This window comes from Mastomys coucha, unplaced genomic scaffold (assembly GCF_008632895.1).
Source record: "Mastomys coucha isolate ucsf_1 unplaced genomic scaffold, UCSF_Mcou_1 pScaffold23, whole genome shotgun sequence".
In the NCBI taxonomy this organism is placed as follows: domain Eukaryota; kingdom Metazoa; phylum Chordata; class Mammalia; order Rodentia; family Muridae; genus Mastomys; species Mastomys coucha.
This window is the reverse complement of record NW_022196906.1, coordinates 83,559,991-83,567,176: the sequence shown is the minus strand read 5'-3', so window position 1 is coordinate 83,567,176 and position 7,186 is coordinate 83,559,991. Positions and strand designations below refer to the sequence as shown.

Here is a 7,186-nt window from a genome sequence, read left to right as displayed (position 1 = left end):
AGAGAGAGAGAGAGAGAGAGAGAGAGAGAGAGAGAGAGAGAGAGAGAGAGAAAGTATCATGTGTGAATCAGGGTAGCCTTTGCCTATCCCTAAGGAGAATTCTGATTTTGCTCATTTTTTTCTCTGTGCCCATCTTTCCCCTGAAGGAAGAAAGTATGTGCACATATGATAAAAGACATTAGCAAGGAGACCAGAAAGGAAATATGCAGAAAGATCATTCAGAGAGACTATGGGGCATATTGGAGAGAAAGATTTTGAAAGAACTGAAGCAAGAAGAGCTAGAGTAGGGAAGCTGTTAGTCCTGAGAAATCCAAATGCAGAACGTGACTACTGGTGCATATTTTTGTGTGGTTTCAGTGGTTGCGACACCCATGGAGACATATCATGGATTCAATAGGTTAATTAATTTCACACCTGAGGGTCTATGAGACTGGAACTACCCATGTTTCTCCATTCAAGTATTAAATTCAAGTAGAACATTTATAAATGATTTTTTTAAATCTAGGTACAGTGAGGTGAGCAGTGCAGAGAAATGACCTTCACTACATAAAGGTGTGTGCATGAGACAGTCCAGTTTGTACAGGGAGATAGCGGGAGGCAAAATCCCAGACTCTTTCCAGGGAGAGATTCCCATGAGAGCCTCTCTGGCTTCAGTGTTCTAGCACCCATGTGCATTAGCCATTTTTCTGCCACTAGACAGAACTTTGAAATAATTAACTCAGAAAAGGGTTAATTTTAGTTCACAGTTCTGAATGCTCAAGTCCAAGCTCAGAAAGCTCTATTATTGCTCAGGTCTCTGCATAGCAATGGTGGTGGGAATGCATCTTAAGGACTGTTCACTTCAACGCGAGAAGCACAAAAGAGAGGAGATCAGAATCCCAGGAGCTCCTTCAAGAGCTGTGCTCCAGTCTTAAGGACCTTCTCCTAGGCCACTCCTCTCTCCACTGGGTAGCCCCAACCTCCATACCACTTTTGATTTTTAACATATGGACCCCTGGGGTAGACAGTTACCCTAAGCTCATATACTCTACCCTGGGGAGAAGTATGGTACAGAATAGAACATTGGTGGAATTTTTCAAGGCCTGAAGTCACTTGATGGGTAGATTTATAGAATCCGGCTAGAGGAGGCAGCGTAGGATCAGAGACCTTCATTCTATGTGTGGCTTTAGACTGTTTACATTTTAAAAGTTCATACTGTTACAAATTTCCCAAAAATGTTAGTGTACAGAGAAACAAGATCAAATAAAAAAAAGCCTCCCTCCCCATTCTTTTGTTTTGTTTTGTTTTGTTTTTCATTTTTTGTTTTGTTTTGTTTTGTTTTTCGAGACAGGGTTTCTCTGTATAGCCCTGGTTGTCCTGGAACTCACTCTGTAGACCAGACTGGTCTCGGACTCAGAAATCCACCTGCCTCTGCCTCCTAAGTGCTGGGATCAAAGGCGTGCACCACCACCGACGCCCTGCTCTCCCTCCCCATTCTAAGGTTTCCGTTTGTTTCCTTCTGGATTCTGGACTCAGAGGTGTTCTTTTAGGATGAAACAGGTGTGGGAGGTGGTGGTGGGAAACAACATTTAAAAACTAAAAGAGTCAAGGAGCAGGCAGACCCCCTCTATCCAGCTTCTCACTCCAATGACTTCAATTCTCTGAATCTTACCAGTCTGGGCTTTGGAAGAAATATCTGTTTGCTTAGGTCTCAGTTTACTCTGAGTAACCAGGCTGCCACAGCACCCAAAGTTCTCTCCATTGGAATCCAAATGGAGAGAACTTACTCTGCATGGTTAAACTTGTTATCTTCGGGGCTGGGTCTGTCACCGGACCATCTTTGCCTTCTGTATAAATTAGCAGATCTTTGTTATGCTGATGGAAGCTGACTATCCCCTAGAACGTTTGGACCGAAGACACTATTGTTTACAAATTTAGACTCCCAGGCAAGCAAGGTACATTGGGTCAAATAAACTTGACCCCTTATTTACCTCTCAACTGTTTTTGTCTTCCCTATATGAGCCTGGTCTTGCCTGGCACTAAAGTAATAAGGGTGAAATTCTGGGAAAAATCTAGCTGGCAACTTATTACCCCCATGAGGCTTTATTTAAAGTATCCATGTATTAACAGGTTCACTTTTAGAACGCTTCCAGACAGAGCAGGAAACTCACGCAGGGAAGCTGTCATAGAGACCTGTGTCCCTCCAGCCCCCACCACCTCCCAAGGCCAGAAGACAGACCACGGGTCACAAAGCTAGCCAGGAACCTGCATTTAGTAGCACCCTTGGAAAAGCCACCTAATATGACCCAGAGAGGGTGCTACCCCTTAGCTGTTTGTTCCCCAATAGTAAGCTTCCCTCCCCTCTCTTTCCCTTCTCTCTCTCTCTCTCTCTTTTTCTCTTCTTTTCTCTTGATTCCACGAGTTTGAAACTATAATTCCATTTCTTTAAAGCGCTGTTTGTGTGCAGGAGACAATCTGTATGGATGGTGGCACCACAGGCAGGCTGCTGCGTTTCAGTCCCACTGCAGTACCCTAGGTGGCTCGGGAAAAGCCTCCAGTCCTCATCGATGTATCCAATTGGACTTTTGGAAATCTATTCGGTTAAGTGTGTGCGTGCGTGTTTGGGGAGGGCTGGTCACGTGAACGCTAGTCTCTCCAATCTGGGTACCAGTGAAGCCAACACCGGCCAAGAGGGAAACATCAATGAGCCAAGTGACCAGTTTGCCCTGGCCTCGTGAAGCACTGCAGAGTCTGAGGTCCCGGAAGGGCAAGCAGAGTGCACCGGGAGAAAAGGAGAGCGGCGGACATTGTTAGCTTCTGCTTCTCCACTGGGGGCCGCAGTCACCTTCAGCATCGGGAAATAGGGAGAAGCAAACCCCGGGGGTGGATCTGGCCCTAGGCTCCCTCCAGCTCCAACCTCTGCTTGCTTTTGCCCCGGCACAGCAGGCGCGACTCTTAAGGAAGCAGAGGCCTTCTCAGGACTCTTGGGGTGCTTGCATCCACTCACTAGGTGGCTGCAGCCTCTGGCAGGGCACGCCCTCGGCGCTATTGCCGCGCCCCTCTCGAGTCCGCCCCTCCCGCCCCAGGGAGCGCGTACCCACTGCTGGAGAGTCCTGCCTTCCTCAGCTCCCCAGGCGGGAGACGATGAAGAGGCTAAACTGGGTCTCTGGCCATCGGATTCCTGGCCCGAGCTGCCCACGGTATCCAAGACCGTGACGTGGCGACACTGGCTGAGCCTCAGAAACGGAGATTGGGGCTGATCGGGACTCCGAGGCCGCATCCTCTGGCCTCTGAGAGCCCCAGCATCATGCAAGTGGGCACTGGCTGCCGAGTGGCCAGGAAAGCCCGGGTGCGACCCTAGCCTGCAGATCCAGACCTCGCGCTGTGAGGGCTGAAGTTGCCCTACGCCAGGGCTGTTGCCCCAAGTGCAAAGCCTGGGCTACCCTGGAGCCTAGGACTCTTTTGGCGTTGGAGGCCGTGTAGACCACCACCTCAGAGCCACACAGATCTGCGGAGGACCGGGGACCAAGAAAGAGCTGGAGCAGCCTCCAGAGGTAACTTCAGAAAGCGGGAGGTCGATGGGGACCCGGGCGCACATGTGCAAGTGTGTGCATGCAAGGTGTGATCGCTATGTGCCGGTTGCACAGGGACTCTGCAAAGTCCCGGGCTGCTGGCGCTCCTCCCTGGCTCCTATAGAATCCCGACTGCAGGCCGCCTGGGCGCGGGGACCCTTTTCTGCTGAGCTCGGTACTGTAGTGGAAAAGGGGTGTGCGTGTGCACGCGCATGTGGTATGTGTGTTTGTGTGTGGTATGCATGTGTGTGAGCGCGCATGGTAGTTGGTAGCTTAGCTATATCTGGTGGAGGGAAAAAGGGATGAAGGTAGAAAGACAATGGCCAAAACCCACATAGTTCTGGGCAAGTTTTCCTAGTTAAGAATTCATTTCAGACATCAGTGTTTTGGGGGACAAGTAGGTGAACTAACTGTCTCTGTGAACCCTCCCCCACCGATCGGAGTAAGGTGGAGAACTGGACAAACCCTAGAAGAACGAACCAGTGCATCTCAATCTTAAATTGAGATTTCCAGTCACACTGATGTGGAAAGGGGGGTGTCTTTCCTCCTGGAGATGTTCAACTTCACCAGCCAAAAAACACTACTGCAAGGCCTGGCTGGCAGCGGGGCTTGAGTTCATTCACACACTAGCTCACCGCTCTGCAGCCTTTCCCACCTGCTCTGCCGCCATCCCAGCCAAATCCAGGACTCTCAGAGGCCAGGAAACCAGCAAGTAATCATTGGTCCTCTCTGCAAGAGTGCAGGGACCTTCTCAGAGGCAAATGAGTTGCTTGCTCTAACAGCATGCCTGCCTGCATTGTTTGTGATATAGTGGCCGGGCCGAATTCAAAGATTGTAAACACCGGGGTGGGGGTGGGGTGGTGAGGTGAGTTGTGGTCAGATAGTCTTCTCAGTGGGAATTAAGTAAGGTTTGCCAAGACCGAGAGGAGGAGAGACATGGAGTCTGTGTTGTAACACAGGTCGGTTTTGTAGAACTTACATTTTGTTTGAAGGAGGGATGGGGTGATTTTTCTTAGGAGCTGGTGGGACCATGGCAGCTGCCATTGCGGCTGCGACTGGGGGATTGGCTGTTTGGCTCTGCTCTGGTGTTATGCTGCATGACATGAAGAATTTCCAGGAGTCATTGAGGGGCAGTGCATTTGACCAGTTATTAACCCCCATCTCCCTGCAAATGAGCATCCATCACCACCTCTCCTGATGAAATCTTCCTGGCAGGTAGAAGCTAGCCACTTGCTCTGGGTATAGGAGTCTTCTGAGATGAGCTCCGTGCCAGCTCATTGGCAGCCTGGGGAGGAGACATGGCTCAAACAAGAGTAGTGGGAGAGAGTTGGGTGGCTGGTCCTAACAAGCCCTTAGAATTGGGTTTCTTTTTACATCAGAGGATAAGTGAATAATGAAAAAGGCTGGAGTGTCTGCAAAAAACAGCCAGTTTAGAGGATTTTTTTTTTTTTTCGGTACTAGGGTCTGCAGGGAAATCTGAAATGTCTGCTTAGGAAAGTCTGGTTCTTATTGTGTGTGAGAGTGATTTGTATAGATCTGCAACTATGTGAAAATAAACATCAGTTGCTAGGGAAAGAGCAGATCAAGCAGTTCATTTGCATTTCTGATGAATTTGTGAAAGTGTTGCATGGCACTTAATAGTTGGAGGAAAGACAAAGGTTCCATTGTCAGGATTGTGTTCCTTAGGAATTTTTGGATATATAATGTCATTATTTTCTTGGCCAACACCAGAGGCAAAATTTCTGTGTCTTAGCAGCATCTAAAAACTCGAATGTTTCCCTTTGAAAGATTTGTGTTTCTGGCAAGTTGTCTGTTCTGTCTCTGTCCATAGCACACAGAATGGGTGTGGGGATTCTGTTCTTCGTTTGTTTTTTTTTTCCCCTCAAACAAGCTCTTTGGAAACCTTGGACACGATGAAGCAGAGAGCAGGGCTGCAGCCATAGCTTGTGCACTGGGAGCTGGAACGTGAAGAGCAGGACCAAGGGAAAGCCCTGCCTGCTGCTCCAGCCAAGTGGCAATGCGTTTCTCAGACTCGCTGGGAAAAGGTTCCGGATTCCTCGGTGAATATGGCGCTAATGCTCACTGATTAGCTTTTCCCGCTGACATTCAAATGTTTGTTTTTGGAGCTTACCCTGCAGGCTCAGTGTAAATTAAAAGAAAAAGAAGAAAAGAAGGATATTGAACGTAAGGCAGGCAGAAGCAGCTGTATGCTTCTAATTCACTGTACTATCTGGGTGATACTTCACTTTTTTTTTTGCATGTTTTTGCATATTATTATAAATGTAACATATGTAATATATATATGGAGTATGAAACTAGATTATCAAATCATGTCCTTTTCTTTCTTGGAATAGAACACTTTATTATTAAGCTTACATACAATTTAACTGGATGAAACAGATTAAAAATCAGGGGGAGGGCCATGGCAGCCTTTTCCCTCTCAGTGTGATGTCTGGCCCCCTTTTGGAGTGCTTAAGGGCTCATTAGAACAGTTTGCAAGTCACTGGAAGGCTTCTCTCAGGAATGTGGCCCACTACCTTTTTTCAGTATTCCAAGTGAAATGTTGTGCTCTCTAGCTTGAGCGTGTTGTCAGTGTAGCGTGTACATTTTACCTGCACTGAGTCCTTCCTCCGCCAAGCACAAGCACATGCCTGAATGTGGTATTTATAGTCCAACCCTGACTCCCATGGAATCTGTCTTATTAAGTGATAAGGGATTAGGATGAGCTGAAGAAGCCATGTCATATTGCTGTGGCATGCTTTTTTTTTTTTTTTTAATTCTTTACTTAAATTAGAGAGTGACCTTCAGAATGGACTGTGGGTTGTGTGTATGTGTGCTGGTGTGCTGGTGTGCTGGTGTGTGTGTGTGTGTGTGTGTGTGTGTATTATGCATGCACACATGACTTGATACTACCATTCCAGCATGATTTATTTACCATGACCACTCTATGGCTTTTCTGGTGCCCTGGGTATTTTTCCATGCCCTCTGCTAATGAGAGCATCTGTGGGCTTCCCAGTGAGTGAGCTGCTGTGCTCTGACTTGAGAAGCTACCTCAGTGATGCCCATTCTCTCTGGCCTTACTCAGTTTACTTTGTGTTTGGTAATTTTAACTCTCAGTGACTCCTATGGTATGGCTGGTGGCCACAATGCAGCATCTGGGATAACTCTGAGACTTTTTTAAAAAGGGTGTTTTGATCAAGATGATAACCATGTAGCTTTATGCATATCTTAAAAACCTAAAATTAAGTAGCTGAGGAGAGAAAAAAAAAAGAAAAAAAAAAACCAACATAAGAGGTCAGCAAGCTTATAGGGACTGGAGACGTTTAGAATGTTAGGGCAGCTTAAGTGACCAGCAGCCTGAATGGCCACCATCAGGAATGAGGCAAAAGTTGTTGGAAGGTTCATCAGAACTGTAGTAAAAAGAGTTTTTGACTATGTGTTTGTGTAGAATTGGTGGTGGGTGATAGGGATGGAAGGGTAAGCAGTGTGTAGGGGGTGTGTAGAGAGTGTGTAGGGAGTGTGTGGGGAGTGTGTAAGGTGTAGGGAGTGTTAAGGAGTGTGTAGGGAGTGTGTGGGGAGTGTGTGTGGGGTGTGTAGGGAGTGTGTGGGGGAGGTGTGTAAGGAGTGTGTGTGGG

The 7,186-nt window shown here is 47.5% G+C and overlaps 1 protein-coding gene across 5 annotated transcripts in view; it reads left to right on the top strand.

The window, feature by feature from the left end:
- Positions 1–2,904: 2,904 nt before the first annotated feature.
- Positions 2,905–7,186, top strand: part of Minar1 (membrane integral NOTCH2 associated receptor 1) — a 32,945-nt gene continuing 28,663 nt past the window's right edge. For 3 of the 5 annotated variants that reach the window (XR_004111761.1, XM_031345102.1, XM_031345105.1), the window contains exon 1: positions 2,905–3,533. The gene's annotated coding sequence lies outside the window, so the exon portion shown is untranslated. Of the gene's footprint in view, positions 3,534–4,482; positions 4,511–4,741; positions 4,767–7,186 lie in introns of those variants that run through there. The other 2 variants (XM_031345103.1, XM_031345104.1) reach the window with 2 other exon arrangements.